The following is a 22,792-nucleotide window of genomic DNA, read 5'->3' on the forward strand; positions in this document are numbered from 1 at the left end:
TTCGTCGCCACAATGCTCAACTTTAATAAGCAGACAAAGTCAATTTCAGAATCCTCCCGAACAATCGGTCGCCCAAAAAGAAAAGGAAATCGATACGCGCAGGTAGTCCGCGTATATCTACCCACACAGACGCAGTCGGGAATATATATGCCGTGCGAGAGAAACGCGTCGAACCGAACAGCCGCTGGGACCACACCGTACACCGGCGATCTCGTCCACAGGTAGAACATAAGAGAAAAGAGGGGGAGAAGAGATGGAAGGGGGCGGAGGAGAGCAATGGATGCATGGGATGAAGGCCGATCGTAAGAGAGAGAGAGAGAGAGAGAGAGAGGAGACGGATCTCGCGTGTGCATCTGCGTCTTCTGTATCTTATATACCTGCCGCGTGCATACTTTTCCCCTCGCACCTGTGCCGACTTTTTCGACGGTATTAACCTGGATTCCTTATATATTCGTGCGATCGCTTCAACGGGGGTTGGCTCTTTAGCAAGATCGTTTACTTTTTTTTTCATTGCTGGTTGCGTCTTCCTACTCGGCGAGTTCGCGCTTGAGGTGAAACCGTAACGATAATTGTATGCTCGAAACGATCAACGATTTCGATGGAGAATAATTTTTTAAAAGTGCGCGCTGCCAATTGAAGCAAACGCGGTGAGCTTTCGAGACTCGCGCCACGAGAAAAACGAAAAGTCGATTGATAATGCTAATTTGAAAGCCGAACGCGATGTCCAATTTCAATTTTTTGTTATAGCCTCTTTAATTAAGTTAGATAGTCTTTTTCTCTTCCCCCCCCCCCCCCCCCCGCACACACACACATTATCCGTGGCGAAGCAATGGCTCAATCCAAAAATAAACTTCAGGTATATAGGTACAACTCACTCAAAAAGAAGAATCGAAAAATCATCGCATAGCGCGAGATTTACGCGAGAGAGAGAGAGAGAGAGAGAGAGAGAGAGAGAGAGAGAGAGAGAGAGAGAGAGAGAGAGAGAGATAGTGGGGCGCAATGGCAAAGCAAAAGAGGCGAAAGGCCCCGGCTGGCTCTCCGCGGGATCGAGAGAAAAAGAGTACGAGAGCCAGTCTGGCGTCGCGCGCTCTCCTCGATGCACACGCGTGTGTACCGCTGCTGCAGTTGTTCGGTGCAGCCGTCCGCGGTGGGTGATTTTTCAGTTTTCTCCGCGAAGAAATAAAGTGTTGTTGTTGTCTCTCTTTTTGTCTTTGCCACGGTGTTGTTGATCGCCGTTCGCTTGCAACAGCTGGGTGTGCGTCGAAAAATCCGAAAGAATATAGGAACGAGAGAGAGAGAGAGAGAGCGAGAGTGGAAAAGGTGAGTTTTCTGCCTTTTTTTAAGTCGATTTGTGAGTGACATTGACACACACACACACACACACATGCACGTACGCACATATGACTGGATTATTGACGCACGTGCGCATTCCGATGAGGCTTAACCCTTATTTTTTGCACCCATACTGCGTTGGCGTTTCTTTCCGACCTATAACGGCGAATCGAACGATTGGTTATATAGTGAAATTTCGACGCGATTACTTGTCAAGTCTATCGGAATTCAGAGTAATCTCTTGCAGAAAGAAAGTTTCGTTGAATAATCGATTGTTTCGCGATGAATTCGTCACGGAGGATCGAGTTTGCGCTGTTATACAACTGTTGACCACGATTTACACTTACCGAAGTAAGCGGCGTTTCAAAATCACTAATTGCCGGTCGCACTGCCATCGATTCGAAGGTAAAGTCAATGTCGTCCCTTAATCGCGAACACGCCGATTAGGAGGGGCGCGTGACTCAAGAATTCGCGAAGACATTTCACTCGACCGTTACCTAATCGACGTCACGTTTGCATAGGAGAATCGCATGGCTCGTCTCCCGCAGGAACGACGCGCGTGACGATTCACTCGTTTCTCACCCATTGAAAACTTCAAAACAAGCAAACGCGCTCTCTTACGGCGAGACTGCCTCACCAGCTGCTTCACAAAATAGGTCGCGCTCGCGTAATATCCAAAATAGGGTATACGGACGTTGGCGCGTGTGGGAAAAGGTGCAAATCGAGTCGCGGGGAGGGGAGGAGGAGGAAAAAAAAACGAGCAAACAAAGCGGCGACAAGCGGCAAAAATATATGCGTGCACGCGAGGTTTAAGCTCGTGCATAACTGTACATCCTATCCGAGGGAGAAGCGGCTCCGTGCACACACTGGCGCGCGCCCATTTTCCACTCGGACGAGGATAAAATAGAGAGTAGGCATATGTACACCTGCGCGCTAACGGGGCGGCAAAAGAGAGAAAAATGAAAAGAAAAGCGACACGTCGCGGCAATCGGAAAACATTCGGAGGACGCGCGTCGTTACCACCGTTATTAACGAGCGTGACGTTGTTTATCACGTGGAGATTTGCGCGTGACGAGCGAAACCCCCCTCCCCCAAGAGGTGCGTGCCGTACGGTCTGTTTGGTCATCTTGACGAACGAAAAAAGTCACGCCTGACGATCGTCGATGGTTAACGCGCGCACCTGGGACGTCAGCGCTGCGGTAGACGATGTGCGGGTATACGAAAGGCGATTGTCCGGCCTCGCATCTCAAAAAGCGCAGGTTAATTTTGGGGCTTCGTTGTTTGAAAAGGACATTCGCTTATGCGCGTAATCGTGAAATGAGTCTGATTAATGCTGGAACATTGTCATCAAACTTGCGAAAGAAGCCTATTTTTTTTCAACGTTATGAAATTCTCGTAGCATTGTTTTCCGATATAGAAAACCATCCGCCATGTAACTCGGTCTTACAAAAATAACTTTACCTCCAAATACTCGCAACTCGTCCGTCAGTATCATAATCGAGAAGTCAACGAACTGTCGGAGATGAATACGAACGAAAATAAAAAGAAAAGAAAAACAAGAAAAAAGTAAATTACAAAACGCTGTATAATTCAGCTGCTGCTGTTGAATCGATGAGTATCTGGCGACGGCGAGAGAAGACGGAAACGATCCGTGACTGAAAGCGAGAGAAAAAAAAAGGAAGGAGCGTTCGAGCGCACGGGATTCCAGGTCAGACGCGCGCCAAAGCCGCGAGAGAGGCGACCCATTCACTCGCGAGTGAACGCAGCAGCAGCTTGATCCATACGAATTATGTCACTTTTCGAATCACAGGTTGTTCCAGCTCCTGATCGTGTATCACAGTTGGCGACGAGCCTTTTTTTGTTTTTGTTCTTGTTTTTTTTTTCTTTTTTTCTTTTTTTCTTTTTTTCTTTTTAACTGATCGATTGCGTTCGTGGGAATGAGTGATCGAGCTTGTTTGGACAAACATTTACAAATGTGTAAATGTTTGTTGGGATGCACGTGCGACTTGTAATTTTTCAGGATTAATATCAAATTAACACTCGCGAGTGTGCGGTATGATGGATGTATATTGTTTTTTCGAATAAAAAAAATATTTCACTAAATTTTCCAATACACTTATTTATAATTTCAAGTAATATTGGAAGCTTCAGTGACTAAAACCCGTACAAAAATACAGTCTCGCTGCTTAGTGCAAAAATCAATAAAAATCTATAAATGATAATCCGATAAAAGAGACGTAAAGATATAGAAAGAAGTCCTCTTGATCCGATTATAACACGGAAGCATTTTCATGGCTGCCTTTCAATCAGTTGCTAGTAAATTGTCGAGCGTCTGAGTAATTATGAGTTTTGTAGATTGGAAAAAGGTGAAAAACGCTGCAGCTCCAGATGCTAGAATAATATATGTATCTATGCATTTGAAATGCATTTCTTTTGTGTGAGTTTTCTGGGATATTTGCAAGACGAAGTTTCGCTTTTAAGAATAGCTCGTTTCTCCCGTATGCGATTATCTTTGAAAGCATTTGGAACAGCTTTGTTCGACTTGGATATAAGCAGTTTCAAGAAACGGTTTTGCGCATGTTTGTTACATGTTTTAGTGCGCGATAAACCTATTGTTCGAAACATTTATTCAACAGATAACTTGAATGAAGCAACTGAGTTCTTAATGAACAATTAACTAATTGAGAAAAATTTGACTGAATCAAAGCAAATTTGAATTCACAAAAATTTTAATTTATCATAAAAATTTAATTCATAAATATATTATTGTCTAACAGTAAATTATAATATTAATAAAGATGAACTTCGAAATTAAATTAATGAAAAAAATATTTAAAAAATAATGCGATGGCCGGGAATCGAACCCGGATCAACTGCTTGGAAGGCAACTATGCTGACCATTACACCACCATCGCACTTTACGCTGAGAGTTATTCTAATCCGAGGCAGCAGATGTGGGTTGACGATTGATTTCAAAAATTATGCCAATATTAGTACACAATATTTAAACAAATATATATTTCACGTACAATAATTATTTTAATGATAATAATATTTTATATTTTAATTCTGAAATAAAATTGTCTAATTCTCAACGTTTTTTATACATAGAATAAATTTCTATTTTTACTACAAAATTATTTTAGGAGTGCGCCTTCGAATAATAATAATAATAATAATATAAATATTAGATGGTATACGAGATAAATAAACTACAAAAAGTACTTAAATGACGCCTTACAATTAATAACACTTTCTATAACTTAACTAAAACATGTTTTAATATCTATCAAAACGTACATTTCTGTTAAATGGTATGAGAAAACGAATATTAATTACAAAACATATCGCTATCTTTACAATTTATCAAAAAGTAAACTCAAACATTAAGTGAGATGATTGCGAAGATGCTTATCAATACTTTTAATAAGTGATAATTTGTCCTTAGATCCGCATTGATTTGCATTTTATATACACGCTCCATCGTCGAGAAAAATGTCAGAAGGGTTAAACGGTTCGATCGAAGAAGTCTTTCGAAAGGAAGATAATAGCCGAGCCAAGTAAGATCAGTCAAACAGGCTCCCAGAAAAGAAAAAAAAAAACACGTCATTTTTAAAGTCGTGCGCCGACCGATTAACATAATAACGGAAGAGAGCTTTCGGACGATCGACGCGCGTAAAAATAAAGACGATCACCGGCTTCTTCGTCTCCTTCTTCTTTCCAGGCATCTCCTTGCTCGTCCACCGCGGTTATCGAATTTCGACGTTGCTTCTCTTTCTCTTTATTTCTTTTTTTCGTTTTTATCGTCGTCTGTCTCTGCGCGCGCTTCCCTTCTTCGTCAATGCTGCGCTTATGCAACGAGCGGCTACCAGAGATGCGCACTTCGTTGCAGGACGACGTACAATTTGACGCTTTTATTTACACGTACTGCGGCTAACATTCTGAAATATAAAGTGCTGGTAAGTGAGATGGGTGACACCGAGCGTTGGGACATTCGCTACGAATGATATCTTCGGAGCTCTTTGCACGTATATTAAAAATACGTCTCATTGCAGTTTCACGATGTCGTATTCGATTGTTGATATAGATTTGCATTGCGTTACTTATCAATTTGAGATATTGACCACGTATGGGAAGTGTCTTGACTTCCGTAAATTTGACCGATGAAGAGGTTGACGTTAATTAAAATCGGTGACTTGGGTGAATTTTACGCGATCGCGTTCGAGCTACTGTTTTGATCTGACTGTTGAGTGACTATAGAAAAAAAGCTCCTACTCCAGTATTGAAAGCTATTAATAACATGTAATTCGTCTCGAATAATTGATGGTTATCATCCTATACTGCATCCTACCCAGGAGGAAAAAAAAAGTCCAAGCTTTCGCTCCCAATGACTCGATAGCTCGTATAACCAGGCGCGTTCGGTCGAGCGTCCACGACGCAGGGGCCGCAGGTCGAAAAAGACTGCAGGCGAGATGTGGCATGCAAGTATTTTTTTCGTTCGCCAAAAAGTAGTCGTGTGCGCACCTATATAATTTTGGGCTTCTGCTTAGGTCACATTTGAATGGAATGCCCGAAGCACGGTCGCCCGCAGGCAGCACCCGCACGATACCTTCCCACGGCGAGCGGCCAGCAATAGATGCAACGACGATTAGGCAGCTGCTTTTCGCTCTCGCACGCTAAGTTCATTTCTTTCGGTTTTCTTTTATTTTTATTTATTTTTTTCTTCTTTTTTTCTTCGCCACGGTAAGTTGTAGTCGCAAGAACAGAGACAGGCGGATCATTTTCACCGTTGGGCGGACCGTCTCCGAGCCAACTTATCGACGAGCTTCGCGGTTAATTGCGAACGAAAAGAATGCCCTTCGCGGACCACGCAATTAGCGACGCGCGATGCGACGTTGCCCCTTCGCTAATGTTGCTCCCACTACGCACAGCCGGGAATTCGCATTCCGTATTGGCACGGTCGCGAGAGCACGCGGGTTAATTTGAATACGCGTACGCTTCGGCGGTCCCCTGCGCGCTTTTTAGTCTCGAAATCGAGCTGCCGTGGATTAGCGTAATCAGCTATTCAATTTGTTAAATTCCGTTTTCTCTCGACCTCCATTATGCAGACGAGCCGGTCGTTCACCTTTACTTGTTTATTAACGGTTCGTCTTCCTCGTATCGAACGTCGGCGATAAGCGTCGCTATTCTGCAAGGTACGTTATTGTTTTTCACTTGTTGATTTTCGTTGATCGACCAACAAACAAATGTCGAATAGATGTTTGCGTTTTACTTCCTGCTGGCGTTGTAATTTTTCTCCTGTCCATTGTAGCCAATCGTAAATATCGAAACCAGTCGAGGTTAATCGCGTAGCCATTTGATTTCCAGGTTCAATCTCTTCTATCAAAGCAATATCTCAACAAAAGTAAACTCATTCAGCAAACGAGATACATAACAGTGTATCCCCTCCCCCTCCGAAAAAAAAAAGAAAAAGAAGCAACGAATCGTTTCATTATCGTCTTCTCGAAGTTAATTGATATTTTAGCCGGCGGCCAGCTCTGATTTCGTTTCACCATCGTGGATTCGATTTCCAATCGCACGCAAAATCTGCAATTTGAAATAGTGCCGCGGGGGACTTTATCGAACGAGCCGCGGTTACCGCTAATTATTTTAGAAAGTGCACGGGGGACGACGAGCGCGATGCGGAATGGGCAAACACGTTTGATTTGCGTTTCGGGCAAGAGCGACGCGCGAGAAGTGTTTCACAGGGGCTTAGAAAGTCATCTTTAATGATGAAAGTCGTAAAATTTGATACGTCGACACACATCGGCCGTCGGCGCAACGTCCGAGCGTTCCGTAACCAAATGGACTTATTCCGAGCGCAAAAAGCGCCGATATTTTTCTCGGAAATGGAAATACGGCACATTCGAAAGCCACATCGCGCTCGCGCACTTCGGTTTGGCTTTTTCGAGAGATCGCGAATGGACCTTGCGGGCGCAGCGACGCTCGCACTTTCATCCCGCTTGCGATCGCGTCGCCCACGCGGAGACGTGAATCCGACAATCGCGAGAAAGAAAAGCCCACTTTGGAGAGCTGACGTCGCCGCGGTCCCGCGTACGCATCTTATCATGGTCGGATAACCGATTTATCTATCGCTAACGGGGCCCGCCGCAATTTCTCCTGAGCCGCGTGGCCCAGTTCGCGCAACGCATCGCGCGTCCCCGATTTGTTCGCACGGCGCCCAAGCCTACGACGACTACTTTGCCCCCGCTCCCCGATAAATCGTTCGGGCGACAATTTTTCTTTCCTCCTTCCGAGGTACCGTCAAATATCCTCGGGGTTCGCGTAACAGGTCGACCAGACTCGTCGCACATATCGCGCGAAAACTTTGGCAAGACAGGTACACGCAGGAAAGTAAAATGCGCGCGTTCTTTTTTTTCTCCTTTACCTCGAAACTTTCACGTTCGTAAATAACAGGATGCTACTCGGCACAGTCGATTTACCTCGCATCGACGATTGGATCGCCACTACCATGATTACATGGGATTATAGAATCGGCATTATACATTTGCTCGAAAGCAGCCACGTCGTCAACCTCGACCAGACGGTCGAGTGGAAAATGTAAAAGGAAATTAGGGATCCGTGTGAGATAAGATTCCGAATGGGACGATGTATATGCCGAACGTACATAAAACTAGTCAGCTCTTTTTGTCAAGTAAAATTTCCCATGCATATATGTGCTGCGCTGTCGGCGGCGCGACTGGAGTGCCTCGAAAAGGCAGCCACAGCTCGACCTCCTTAATTGTACGGAAACCTCTCTCTCGCTCTCCCGGTGCTGCTCGCGGTCCTGGCATCACATGCACGGTGGAAACCAGTTTGTGCAGTGACGGTGGCGGCGATCGGCCTCTGTATACGGTTTCGCACTGTTTCTCATACGCACGCACACGCGCGCGCGCGCACACAGACACACCGACGACGGGAAAATCGAATGCGTGCCATGTGATTTGAATCATTTTTTATTTTGTTTTCTCTGTTCGTCGACGTTGAGAAATTTTACGCTTCGACGTGAAATTATCAATTCTCGATTCATAGATTGAAAAATATAACGGGTCGTCTCGTACGAGTTCATTCTCAATTCAAAGATGGGATCCGTTTTGCATAACACGATTTGCTCGTTCGATGTTATGCAGAGCCTCCGCAACATTTAATATTCGTCCACGTATCGAATTCGGTCGCAAATGCCGCATACGTATATCGTCGAAGAGAAGAAAAAATGAGAGATCCGTCTGCCCCTCGCGTTTTCTCACACGCAGACTTCTCGCAACTCTCCCAAAGGTAAAAAAAAAAAAGCGAAGCATTCGCGCTGTATTAAAACGCGTATGCATATTAGCAGAAGGGGGAGGAGACGCGTGTAGGAAGCGAAGTTCCGGGTTTTATGAATTATAAGCGAAAATAGCACTGCAGCTATAGAACGAGGCGTTAAATAATTTAGCGGCAAGTTATGGCGGGAGCAAGGAGAAAAAAATCGGGGAGGGGGAGTTTTGCGCGAAGGAGGCTGCGCGAGCCTTCCGCAATCTCGGAATTTATCGTCGACGCGAAAAACAAACGTGCAAACGAAACGAACGAAAAACAGAATGAAAATTACACAAGTACGTAATTCGTTTGACCTACAAAGGGCTATATATTTGTTTGCGTCGAGACACTTTCGGTCGGCTTGTTTGCAATGCGGTCTCAATCTAATAACGCGCAATCGCATTCGTTTCAATGCTACGAGACAATGCCACCACAAACCGACGTCGCTCACTTTTCTTTTTGATACAATGCAATTTGCGCTTGGTCAGCAGCGGCGTTATACGAGATTAGGGCCAATGGCATAACCTTTCGTACGCTCGAGCCGCTGTCGTTGCACAAGGCTTCCGCGCGCGTACCTGCGCGCAGGAATTTCGGTTCGGGTGGCGGGTGAACGGGCGCTACCTTACTTTTCGTTTCCTCGATGCGCGTTGGGCAATTGCCGATTTCAGATTGGCACTTCCACGGGGCTTCTCGTTTCCGCGCGAGCGAACGGAAGAGAAAATGGCTCCTCTCGCTTTGGCTCGCGCGCGGTGCTCGGATAAATCTGATTTTCCGCCTATCAAACCGTCGATCGATCTGCCGAACGAAGCACAAGCGAGCGCCAGGTGTGTCTTGGATTCAGCAGCGAGGTGTGCACGCACTGCAAGGCGTAAAGCAATTCTCGCTAATTCGCCTTCTTTTTGCTTTACGCAAAATCACTCGGATATTACTCCAGCGTGGCGATTGCGAGATTGCTGGGGAAAAAAAAAAAATAAAATAACAGTTGGTAAACGTACACACGTACGTTTGTTGCTTCTCAGGTTTCTTTTTCTCCTCGCGTCGACGACGAAAGAAGGGCAAGTGACGCGCTCGGAGGATTTCTGCATTCTGTTTTTTACGAGCACGCATGTGCTTTCAGCTATACTCGCTCTCCTCGCTCTCCTCGCGGTAAATTAATCACTCGCTGCTCTTTCCCGGCGAAATTGTCGAGGTGAAACCTTACTGCCTCGCTTCCCGGCGACGGAGAAGATGAGCCGTCGGCGCGGACATCCGTCGGGTCGTGCGGAAGAGGAAATCGGGCGGCCAACTTTGCGTCCGAAACTCGCGCGGGGAAAGAAAGGACGGACGCGCAGCTGTAACCTCCTTGTTAGCGAGCGCGGCGGAGAGAAAAGCATCTGCATTTACAAGTTGTGCCGCTTCGCCGTCGCCGTCGCCGTGCCTCCTCGGTGACCTCCCCTCTCGCGTTCGCGTGCGCGCGAGCGGACGGGGAGCATCCGCTTTTCTTACTCTCGGACGATTAATTGGCTTCGCCGCGATACATTTCGTAACTGTAAAAGTGAGCCGATCGGCTTCGCGGCGCGGTTCCTCGCCGTCCGATCCTTCATCTCTACCTTTTGCGCGCATCGATTAGCGCGGACGGAGCAGCCTCGTCTCCGCGAAGGCTATTGTCTCTTTATTCTAATGCGCGTCGGACGAGACTTTCCCACTACGCGCGCGCACGAGAGGCCTTTTTCCGTCACTCATTCTAACGTTCCTTCCTCCCCCTCCTTTCTTCGTTCGCGAATAGTTTTTGAATTCCCATTTAGAGGGCGAGGAATGCCTCAATGCCTTGAATTTCATTTTTTTTTGCCTTGCGGTCGGCGTGGTATACCGTAAATGGGCGCTTTTGTCAGATTGATCATCGATAAATACGCTGGCGTGGCTTTTCAAGTATAAGGTACACAGATCCGAATGCTCACCGAGATTTTTAAACGGCGTTGTGCTGCCCGAGAAACGTCATTACTCGTGACTTCCGTGTGCTTGCTGCGAGAACCCGTTGTTCGAATATTTCCAGCGAATTGGAGTTCGCCAGAAAAAAAAAATTAAGTGTGCACAGCTCGTATTATTCTTTCGTTTTTGTTTTCAATCAAATTTATTACTCGTCGGCCGGTCCATTGCTTTCTTCCGCGAACATTTTTATACATTCGCGGTACACCTGGAACAATAAGGATAGTCTTGAAAATCCGTTCGTCAACCAAAATAAAATTACCGTGATGCCGCAAAATCAATTCCCCGTGCGCCGTACAATCCGCGCTCGCGTTCTTTTTCTTCCCATTTTCCCGCAGAAGACTTCTTCCCTTTTGTAAATGCCCACCTCGGCACTGGAGCGTTGCTCGAGTTCTTGCCGCTTGCTTTTGTGGGCGGAGAGTTTCGGCTCGAAAGCCCCCTCTGCCGACCGCGAGCGTAATTGGCAAAAGGAAGAAGAGAAAAAGAAATAAAAAACCGTGTTTTCGCTCGGCGTCTCGCCTGCAGTGCCACTTTTAAGGAGCGCTAATTACGCCCTCCACCAACGTGCAATTTATCAATCATACCGCGCGACCTTCGCCACCAAGGTCGATTCCAATTTGCCGCTGATGAACGATGTCATCCCGAGATTCGTGGAGACGAGGCGGCCGGCGCGCGCCTCCTCCTCGATTCGACAACGAACTTGAATTTCTTTCGAGAGGAAGTCTCTCGCGCAGGTACATTACGGCTAGCACGAAAACGTGAATCGAATTTCTCTCGGCGGAGAGAATGCGGCGCTCAGCTGCCGCCGGCTATGGATTCCGTTACGCGAGTAGCCGCGCGGCACTTGTACGGCTCTGTCGTTCCTTCGTTTCTCGTTGAAGCGCCCCGGCGCGAGCTTCATTCGTACTCCGACGCCGCGGCCACTTCGTACGCACGCTGCGCAGCTTCGATTGGCTTTCTTCTCTTCCTGCCAGTGGCGCTGTGGCTCCTGTTGCGTCGAGAATCCGCTCGTTGATTTCGGCTCTCGCGCATCGCGGATTATTCGGCAGCTAACATCCTGCTCTCGCCTGGAAAAAAAAAAGTAAAATTTGCGCGTACCGCTCGTCCGCTCGTAATCGGTAGGTCAATCGAGCCCCGCTGGAAACCAGAATATCAACTCGGCAATTCTAGATCGCGCGCCAGCTTTCGCTTCGAGACGCCCGGAGATCGCGTAAACTCATCATTCGCGCGCGCGCTTCTGACACACATTTGCATCCCCTTCCTCGGCGCGACTCGTCCGTCGAGCGCCCGTGTGGCGCGCACAATGCCGTCGATCAACCTGAATCCAGCGGGGCTCTTTAATTGCCCCCGGCCGACGAAAGAGATACTCATCTTTACTCCGCTCTCGCGCGGAAAGCCGTCAGGTACGCGCGCAAAACCGATTGTTCGCAGCCTTGAACTTGAGGAATTCGCGATTGAAATGCTCGCCGCCGATTTATCGCCGCGGCGCGGCGCCGTTCTCCTCTCTCTCTCTCTCTCTGCGCGCGCGCGCGCGCTCGTGCGCCTTTCAGCATTTTCGTCGCTGCGACCGCGTGTTTCGACAACGTTTTCGCTTGCCCCCCGCTTGCCGGCAAAGCCAAGCGAAGCCTTTGTCGCCGGTTGTCGTCGGTCGATCGTGGAACAGCTCGCGCGCGTGCTCGCGAGTTTCCTCGAGCGCGGCGATCTATTCCGATCTTTCCTTCGAATGTTCCACGCGTAACGTTACAACGATCGCTGTGTCGCGCAATGATGTCCCCCGGATGTGACGTCGTCGAACGCGCTAAATACGGCCTTTCGACGGCCAATGAATTTTCGCCCAGTCGCAAACCGGCGCAAACGCGGACGAGCGCGTTGGCGCGACGAAAACCCCTTGAAAAAGGCCGTAGTCGAGCCTCCCGAGCACTGCAGCCTCGAGAGGAGGCAACGCGTGCAAACATAACGGCTTGGCGGGACGAGCGAGCGGGAGCGAGAGAGAGAGAGAGAGAGAGAGAGAGAGAGAGAGATGGCCAGGTAAGATTACGGGGGAGGCGAATGAGCTGCAATTTCGGGATGGCCGCGCTCACGAACGCCTTTGATGTAACGTTTTTCTCTTTCCTTCTCTCTTGCGTCGACCCGGCACTAGCGCTCGCTCAGCGACAAGCGCGTGCATGCCAACGCGTCCGTTCGACGGCTGTGGGTCAAGGGACAGGGGGGAAAGAGGGACGGATCGACCGAGTTGTCGAACACCTTTTGCGACAAGTAATTATTTTCTTATTCAATACCGCGACGATAAATCATAATGACAAGCTGCAGTTTCGAAAGTCGCGGCGAGCCGATGCACGCGAAAATAACGCTTCGAAGCAGACAAATGCAAGGGCTTATCGCGAACAGTTCGCTTTCGTCGATAAAAAATGTATCACCGTGCGTTTCGCGTGCAAGCGCTCTTTCTCCCTCCCCCCCTATCCCCCATGAAAAAAGGAGAAGAAAAGAAAAAAAAAACCCGCATGCGAGCTTAACGGTGAAAAAATTCCACCGGCTTTATTGACTTTTGTGACGTATGTATTGGCAGTTAAAGGTGCGCAATTATCGAGAATTCGCCGGTGTCCCGCGGCTACCATATAAATCACAGGGCACTCGCTTAATTCCGAAAAACGGAGTAACGACCTACTGCCGGGAATTGCATGGGAATGAAAGGTTTGCGTGGGCGAGCAACGCAAGTAGCCGATATCGGCTGTAAAACTGACCTCGCGTCGAAGTCGTGAGTGGAGCCTGACGCGGGTCAAGAACTTTCTAAACGAAAGAAGAAGGAGAAAAAAGAAAAAAAAAACGCATAGCGAGTGAGCGAGGGGAAGCTGCATCTGTCGCCACCGCTTTCTAACTCTCTATCGGCGAATCGTTGATAGGATGGTATTTTTCATTTCGTGCCATATTGTTGTCGCTGTGACCTTTGAATCACCAACAGTCGATTCGTCGCTTCTTTGCTCCCCACGATAGTCAGTCTTGCATAATGCACTCGATAATGCTCACTGGTACACTAATCTGCGAGCGAATTATTTGAGATTTGCTCGTACGCCAATAACTGTTATTACTTGCAAAAATTATTGCTCATTAAAAGAAAAGTACGGCCGATAATGTCCATAGTAGAAAATTCCTTCATTCCCGTCAATCGTTTATAAATCATTTGCGTAATAACGCCGGCAGACGTTTAGTATTCAGCATAGGCTAGTTTGTAGTAGATAAATACATCAAAATGAATTTTCGCTCATAAATCCATGCATTATCAAAAGCGAAAATTCGCATTTCGGTATATTTCGCGATAAATACGCGCGCACACGTATATTACGAAATGTATACCACGAAACGTGTCGACAATGGTCTACAGGTTTCGCGAGATTATATATTGCCTTTGTTTTTTTCATTCTTCCCTGAACTTACAATTGTAATACTGGCTATGCTAATTTTTCTACGATTTCCTCTCTCTCTCTCTCTCTCTCTCTCTCTCTCCCTTTTTCTCCTCTGTTTCGAAGAACGAAAAAAATGTGTCTCCATTGTGTTCAGTACGAGGTCAGCCGTCACGTAGGTCGGACGGTGCGGAAAAGCCACCGCACGGGCGTGAAAGTGGCTGGCGCGCGCATCGCCGCACATATATATCTAATTGCGTTTAGCCCGCGCGAGACGCGAATTGGAAAGGTCCGCTCTCACGGGCATTGGAACGGTCGTGATAGCGCCGCGTCGACGCCGCTGATCGAGCGACCGGGAATTCGCGGCCGCGAATTCCGCACACTTTGTTACCCGCGAAGATTACACGGCTGTCCGTAATCGTATTCGCTGTTTACGACTGCAATCGCGTAATTAAATTGAAATTGGGGATGCGGCCGCAACGCTTTTTCACGTGCGCGCGCGGTGTCACGCCCGCGTGCACCTCGTGATTGCCGCGGCTGCTGCTGCTCTTATAACCAACTTGATTTAAACGGCCGCATGCACGGTACTGCTTACGCATTTTGTTCGCGGGGGGGGGGGGGGGGGGGTTGAAAAATTACGCAACGTCGCCGCTGCCGAGGAGGAAATCGTATCGCTGTGGCTCTGGTTCTCCATCGGGAATTGCGCGTTTTCTTACCGTTGTCTCTTCCGATCACATTTTTGTACGCGCGTTTCGCGATGACAAAAGCCTGCACGCGCGTTCCGCGCGGAGAAATCGAGAAGAGAAAACAAGCGCCGGTCTCATATAGAAAGGCACACAGCGCGACGCGTCGATCCAACGGCGGCACAATTGAACGTTCGAGCGATAGCGAATTGTTTGGCGCGCGAGGTGCCTCGTACCGCCGGCTGTCGCGCAGACTCGCTGCTTCCTCGCGACGGTGGCGATCGAAGATTTGACGTCGGAAGATCGCAGCGTCGCGAGCGCGGAATCGCGATACGACTGGATCAGACGTTTCGCGCGACAAAAGCTCGTCCCGTCGAAGCGATCGGTTTCCTCTCGCCGGGTTAATGAGGCGACGCCGGGAAAACGTCTCCTCGTGTCGGTGAAATTTCGCTGCCTCTTTTTTCCGTCTTCTCGTCCATCAAAAGTAAAAGCTGCGTCTTCGGCTTCGTTTCGTTCGAGCGGATTCGTCGGCTTCTCGAAAATGACAATGTACTCGTTTAATCAGACGGCTGCTACGGTTATCCGAGAGAGATAGAGATGACCGTTAATCGTACAATGACGTCAGATTGAACATGCATATACAACCTCGACCATGCAGCCAATGTAATCTTTCCTTAATTGCACGTATTTGATGGTAATAACCGAGTTTACGCGATATGACCGTTTTTCGCAGTTAACCAGAAAATCTTCAAGATATTTCTGATAATCGCGCCGATAAATCAGGAGTAGTTGAGATGCTCAATTGAAAAATCATTCAAAAATAATTTGCTACTTTGGAAAAATGAGCTTTCCATGGGCTTTTCGACATACTTTCCGCGCAAAGTCGTAAAATTCACCGCTGCGAGACACTCGAAACATTTACTTACACGTCAGTTTTGCGCATAGATTTTTCACAACACCGTGAAAATTTATCACGAAAAAGCATTGCGCACTCATTCGCTCCTCTTACTCGTAAAGAGCAGTAGAAAATGACACTCGAGACCGAAGGTAAATTCATCCGCTTGTTTTTCGAAGAGTCAGCAAATAAAGCCTTCTCGCCGTTGCGGTTCTCATGGTTCGAATTCATGCGGTCTCGAAAAATGAAAATAAAAAAAAGAGAAACGGAAATCATCCAACTATGTGTGATCACAATTATATCCGAACACAATTGTTCCCAGCGTACGATCGAAAGGTCACGCTGCGACCCATATATCTTTATACACTGCGTGACAATTCATCGGAATCCCTATCCCACGACGTGTATTTCATTATTCGGTCATCTGGACAGTCACGAAGTTATCGATGAGAATTAGGCACGCCGATACGTGATAATAAATGCAACAGCCAAGAAGAAGAAACTCGCGAGCGGGTGATCTGCTGACACAGTTTCCGGCTCTCGGATATAACGTGACGCACGCTACAGATTCTTTTAAAAGTGGCTCGGCTGTTTTTACGGAATTTCCGTTGCTGCTGCTGGCCAGAGAAGTTAGACAACGAAAACTGACGTGCACGCTACAACGGCGGCCGTTGTTACGGGTAGAAATCCGTTTTCACGTTCGGATGTCCGACTACTTTCACAGCTGCGCGCCAGTAACGGCCGCTTCTAATATGGTCTTATACGTAAGTCTCGCCGAGCAGCTGTGAATTCGCACGATCTCGAGGCGCGCTCGCGCATTATTTTCTCTGGAAAACTCAATTTACGTCAATTTTGAAGCTTCGCGTCGTTACACCGGCAAAACTCTTGGGCAGAATAAGCACTCCGAGCTTATCTCCCGCATCTCGTCAAAAATCACCGCTATCGCAACTTTCTAACTCGCGCGCACTCGCGCACAGGCGACAATAAGCCCTCGCGCTTGCGAACGACGCCTAGGCCCATTAATTAATCCGATCCATCATGTTCGCCGTTCGTTTCCCTTCTCTCCCGTGGCGAAGACTTTCCTCGCTGCGCGCGCCGCAACGGACGACGTCGTTGTGCGCCTAATTTTCCCGCGATCTCACGAGATTCCCAGCATACGATAAGCCTATTTATTACCTCAGGCGCGGATATACTCGCGAGAGGCCCTTTGCGCGTTCCCTTTTTAATTGCAACAAGCTCTGCTCGGCGCGCTTACATCTTGCGCTCCGACTACTCAGCCGAAATAACAGAATAAACGAGAACGGTTCTCCGTGGGAGAGTGAGCTTGATTTATTAACGTCGACAAGTGCCGATAGTGATTCCCTCGTGCGTGTAATGCATACATCAGCGCGCGATCTGGTTTGCGCTCATAAGTCTTCGCTCGCGTCTAATTGTGCATTCAAACGACGCTGTCTCGTTTATCATTTACGTACGCGTCGCAGGATAGGTCAGCGCGCGCTCTTCTCCATCGCCTGCGCTTCCGTCGTCTCGACTGTAACGATGCAATTGCGAAGATACGTACCCTAAGACAAATTCCAAGATCTCCGAGATCCTCTTTCGTTCGGAGCACTAAACGGTTGCTACGAAGTGGCTTTCCTTTATAATGGTAATCGTTCAAACCGTTCGCTTCTTGTTATTGCAAACACAGCTTCTTTTACCACCTAATAAGTTGGCTAGCAACAATCAGAACTTTGGTTGAGCAATTGCTACTTTATCCCTAATGTGGCACTACATCCACCCTAATTTTCGGATTTCTGCGTTACGTGCAAGATCTTCAAGTAAATTCAAGAAGAAGGCGAGATATTTTATCATCAATATTATACTACTTCTAACGTTGATTGTATTGTTGTTCGCTTAGTGTGGAGGTGACGATGGATTTGAAAATACAGCTACTCAAAGATGATACTGCCGTGAAATATACGTATGTAAGATGTTCTCGAGAGTACAAAAAGTCATTGAGTATTCTCTCCGAGAAAATGATTTCAAAATCGGCTTACAGTACCGTAATTAGCAAAGTTCATTTGGAGTAGTAGAGTGCAGTCAGTTGACATGGTATCGAACATTGTATTATCATAACCTTCATCAGTAATTTAGTTTTGACTTAGAATTTCGATCAAAAGTAATAATTACTGCAGGTGCTCGTCGTAACTATCAATAAGCACAGTTTGTTTAACGCAACTCTTTCTCTTGGATCTCCAATGTTTTTCTCGAACATTTAACTTGCGAATTCTTTTAATATTATTTTTATGTTTAAAATATCAGATGCCATTTATATTATGGTAGATAATTCGTGTCAAGTACTGTTAATGTGGCAAAATAAGTAACTATTAAACTACCTAAGTATATCATTTTAAATCGACTTGAAAATTAAATACTTCGATAATGTATTACTTGAATAATATTTAAGTAATACATGGTAATATTCGGTAGTAATGGTTATCCGTTTTATTTTTAGCGAAAAATCCATAGATTTACAAGTAAGAAAGTATCGTTTTCTCAGTTCTTAATTTATCGTTTCAATCGTTTATCGTTCTCAACAATACTTATACACAACTTGGACAGTACAACTGGAAAGTACGCGAACCCTGTAAAATTTGTAATAAAGACGTCTACAGCTCTTTCTTTTCCATATCGCACTTGACAAAATATTATAATCTGTAATGAGCTGTAATCGTTATAATGATGTAAGTAAGTTATTGCCTTATGCGATTCAATAATTCGTATTTTTAAATTAAAGAGTAACAACAATCGGCTGACTAGTAGTTTTTACAGAATGGACGGGAACCTTTCATCAGCGTACGGAAATACATGTTATTTGCGGGATCAATACGATGAAAATGTCACCCTCAGTTCGAATATTACGTGAATACGTTTTATCTTTTTTGCAAATTCTAGGTACAATGTCTTTATACATATATTTATGTGCATAAATACTCAACAATATCATTATAAATCATTTCAAAATTATATATACATTTAATTTAATGCTTACAATAATTTGTTAATCGATAATGGCCACAATTTCCATATGAGCTATCCTATCTGTTAATGTACGCTATTTAATTTTTTGTAATTCTATATACTATGTGACGGCAAATATAGATGGAAAATGCGTTTAACAAATATTTTCCACATTCTTAAACTGCAACATCATAATTATTATAACGCAAAACATTCAGTCTTAATAAAATGAAGTAATGTAATTAGCTGTGACATCATCATGGTATGAATACGTAATACAATGGTTGTCTGTCTGAATAATTTAACGATCAATTTTGATAAGGCCATTTTGATAAATACACGTGATCATCAGTAGGCTTTTATTGATAGTTTTTGAATACTTTTTCTTTGCCCAAGATTGTATTTCCATCAGAAGAAAACTTACTGTGAACTGATGATTAGTGTACTCTATTCTTTTAAATTTTTTTTCACGTTGAATTATCGACTATAACACTTGGTTATAGGCAATTTTTTAAATACATATAACTTTACAATCGCTTTGCTGTACCTCGCCACCGTTATGCTTTTATAATACATTATAAGTAAGGTGTAGATTTGTTTCCTAGAAGGTGGCAGTAAGCTCAAATCCAAGTGATATCAAATATATATGTAAGTGGATCAAGAAATATTAAACTCTTGTAAAGTAACAAAAATCAACCAGCGACTTTGAAATTTGGTCCTAATTAAAGAAAAAATATCTAGTTGGCATTTATACTTATTCTGTATAAAAATTCATGTCAACAATTATTTGTAAACTTTTTATCTCCGTAATATAATATCAAGAACATTACGAGGTAAAATAATTACCAACTCAGATTAAAGAATGTATATTGTAAAATAACATGCCATGAGAGAAATAGATATGAGAGGATCATTTTTGGTACTTTAATAAAAATTATTAAGCACGTAGAAAACGTTTAAGTACGTGGGATGTGCTGAAAAGTGTTAATTATACAAAATGTATTGTATTTTACTTTTTATGTATTACAATGGATTGGACAGTCATTTTTCCATACTGTAAATTTTCAGCACAGGAAGAATTTCATACACTTTTATATAACTAATTTGTTTAAAAAATCATAAATAAAAGCAGTGATCCTTGCTCAATATCGTACCCGAGCTAAAATCAAACTTATTATACTTTATTTTCGAAGTGAGCAGTCATGTACAATCCATGCAAAAAGGCTGCCAACAGAATTGGCAGTACAAATTCAATATGATCACCTCTACCTGACGATACAGTTTATTAAATTCATTAGTAACGTATAAACCTCGAAACATTTTTTAAGATGGAAGCGCACGTTAAATTGAGAAACGTCTGTTAATAATTCTGAGATCAACAATTGCAGATGTCATAAGATTAATGCTGTTCTACACTAGATGACTGCATACTAAGTGCACATAGTGTACTTTATGATAAACTTAGTGACAGAATGGTCTGAGAAGTAAGAGTGCATTAGTGCAAAATTACAAGTGCACGACACTGACTATAAACTACTGGATGTGATAATGTAAATTTATTTACGAAATTCTTTATACCGTATTTAACAGCTATAAATTAAAAAAGTTTTTTTTGTATTTATGTCTTACTTCTTCGCAAAGTCTCATTAACAATTGGTAAAGAAATCGCAGCAAAAGATGAATTTGCTGGTCTACGATTGAGAATACTTGAGGAGCTTACGATAAGCATGTACTAATTAAATTTCTCGTCAATTTATCCATATGGTGACTGAAGATTTTTCTTTGGTTATGAATTCTGGAATGCGTGAGAGGTAGATGTTTAGTATCTTATGACACTTTTATTGCTGCCCGAGGCATTCTTATTAATCCTTTCAAGTAAAAACTACCTAGTATCCCTTATGTCCTTGTATAGTTATTGTAGTTAATATTATATTGTATTGAATATTAAGGCACTGATTTTAATGATATCTGGATTCTTTTACTCCTCATTTAAATATTTTTATTCCATTTTTACATAAACAATGGTACTGGGTACCAGTATCTTACAAGTGTAATAATGCATGTATTCAATATTGTCATTTAATATTCAGTTGAGGATATGTTTCACTAATATGGCTTTTAAGATAGCTGGCTTTTAAAACAAACTAATTCAATGAAGCCATCGATGTAAAATATGACATAGCTGTTTTTAAAACCTGAAAAAGATACTTATCCATAGAGATTTTCAGTGAATAAGTGATTTTTATAATAACTTACACCACTGCAGGTTGCAAAGTTCAATTGAAGTAGTGGACCAGCAGTTAACCGACACGGTATGAAACATCGCATCATCATAAATCTTATGAGAAATTGAGTTTGCAAAGGTAACTTATACCAATTACAACAATAGCTTTTTGCACGTATAAAATACATTTAAAATAAATGAAATGTGACGTTTATATGTTAGATATGGTACTGATGACATCGATTATAATAAAACTTACAGTGATTCTTGTAGCTCTGTGCTACTATCAATAAATCTCTGACCAGGCCAACTAGTGAAAAACAAATAACCAATCAATCCAATAAAAACAAATCCAATGCGTAGTAAAACTGGTGGATTTTGAAGATTCATAAGTATCTACAATAAAATGAAGATTATCTCTCAATCGCACGATTGAATAAAATAATTATGAAATAATAAACATTTATTTACATCTATAGTTCCTACACTCAATACAATTAGTATCATGGCAATAATGAAGAAGAAACATTCATAAGTAATCCTAACAAGATCGGCAACACTGAAACCAAAAAATGTAATATTGTTATATAGCTATTGTGATTATGCTGCAAGTGCTTATAAAAATACTAAACTCAATCGTTCTCTTGTGTATTTTGATTGTGTCGACCACGAAATTATGAAGTTCATCTTCACGATAGTTGCCATCGTTTACGTGTTTACGTAATATTTTCAAGCGACGCCTAAAACCGTGACATAAGTGAAAAGCGACGTGAGAAACAGTGTATATAGAAAAGTATTACATTAGTAAATTGAAAAGACCAAGAACGTGGTATGCAACAACAACGAATGTAGTATCCACAGCAGATATTATGGTGAGGGTTAAAGAAACGACTATGAATGTATGAGTAACTATGTAGTAAAGATATTTTTGCTGATCAATAAAATATTCAGCATAAATACATATCATCTTTGTCCGAGATTCGTTCAGTGGAAGAATAGCGTCTAAAATCGCTGGTATTACCACTGGCGTAAAGACGAAGAAGAAACAGGATATGAACATGTACGCTGAAATATTATAATAATATTGTATAATAATATCTAATTGAAATTCTAGTATATTTTAGACTTAATATTTATATATTTAATAGTTCTCAATTAAACACTAGTAATTTGAAGTTTTGAAATTAGTATCGAAGTTAATAAGTTTCAATATCAAGCTTACTTGCATAACCAATACATAAGAGCCGAGTGAAACTCCAACGTTCAATCAATGCTGCTCTTTCGTCGGGATCTTGAATCTCTTTATAATCATAGGTGATAATTTCGTAAAGATGTTGTAGCTAGTAATTGTTTAAGATATCTTATCATTTTATGAGGGTTTAGCTTAATAATTAATAATGTGATGTTGAAAAAATTAAGTGCACGAAAAACTATCAACGAGATGAAAACATTGAATGGCTCATAATTATACTAATAAAATTAATTTAATTTTGTTATTATAATTATGAATTACGACACACATTATAGTAGTACCTTTTTCTCGGCATATATACTCAGGTATAACTTTAAAAGTACTCCTTGAAAGTAGAAAAAGCCTGCAATGTTTTCTACAATAATCTCAGTATTTGAGTCTTCCGCCTGAATTTCTATATAAGTTTTTACCAACTAAAGAAAATATCATAACTATTCAAGAAATTATAGTACGAATGACGAAGATAACCAATGACTCGAGTTTCAACGCGAGCGTTCGCACAATTCGACGTGTACACTATCGTATGGGAAAAATGTTATTCTTCCCCTATGGCGCTTAATGTATATACCACGGATTAGGATTGGAAAATACGGATAGAAAAAAAATCAATACACGCGGATCTTATAGCTTCCAAGTTTACTAATTCTATGACACCGAATGTATCCCATTTTTCAAAAGTAATCATTCAATGTCGACAATAAATAATATTTA

The 22,792-nt window shown here is 43.6% G+C and overlaps 1 protein-coding gene and 1 non-coding gene across 2 annotated transcripts in view; one reads left to right on the plus strand and one right to left on the minus strand.

The window, feature by feature from the left end:
• The first annotated feature begins 1,285 nt into the window (after positions 1-1,285).
• The window catches only part of LOC131662983 (uncharacterized), a 39,145-nt gene continuing 17,638 nt past the window's right edge, over positions 1,286-22,792 (plus strand). Inside the window, exon 1 of the mRNA XM_058933029.1 lies at positions 1,286-1,320. The gene's annotated coding sequence lies outside the window, so the exon portion shown is untranslated. The remainder of the gene's footprint in view (positions 1,321-22,792) is intronic.
• Positions 4,176-4,247, minus strand: Trnag-ucc (transfer RNA glycine (anticodon UCC)). The gene has a single exon. It is a non-coding gene; the product is annotated as a tRNA-Gly (tRNA).

This window comes from Phymastichus coffea, unplaced genomic scaffold, assembly GCF_024137745.1.
Source record: "Phymastichus coffea isolate CEN01 unplaced genomic scaffold, Cenicafe_Pcof_1.1 PCOF00028, whole genome shotgun sequence".
Taxonomy (NCBI): Eukaryota; Metazoa; Arthropoda; class Insecta; order Hymenoptera; family Eulophidae; genus Phymastichus; species Phymastichus coffea.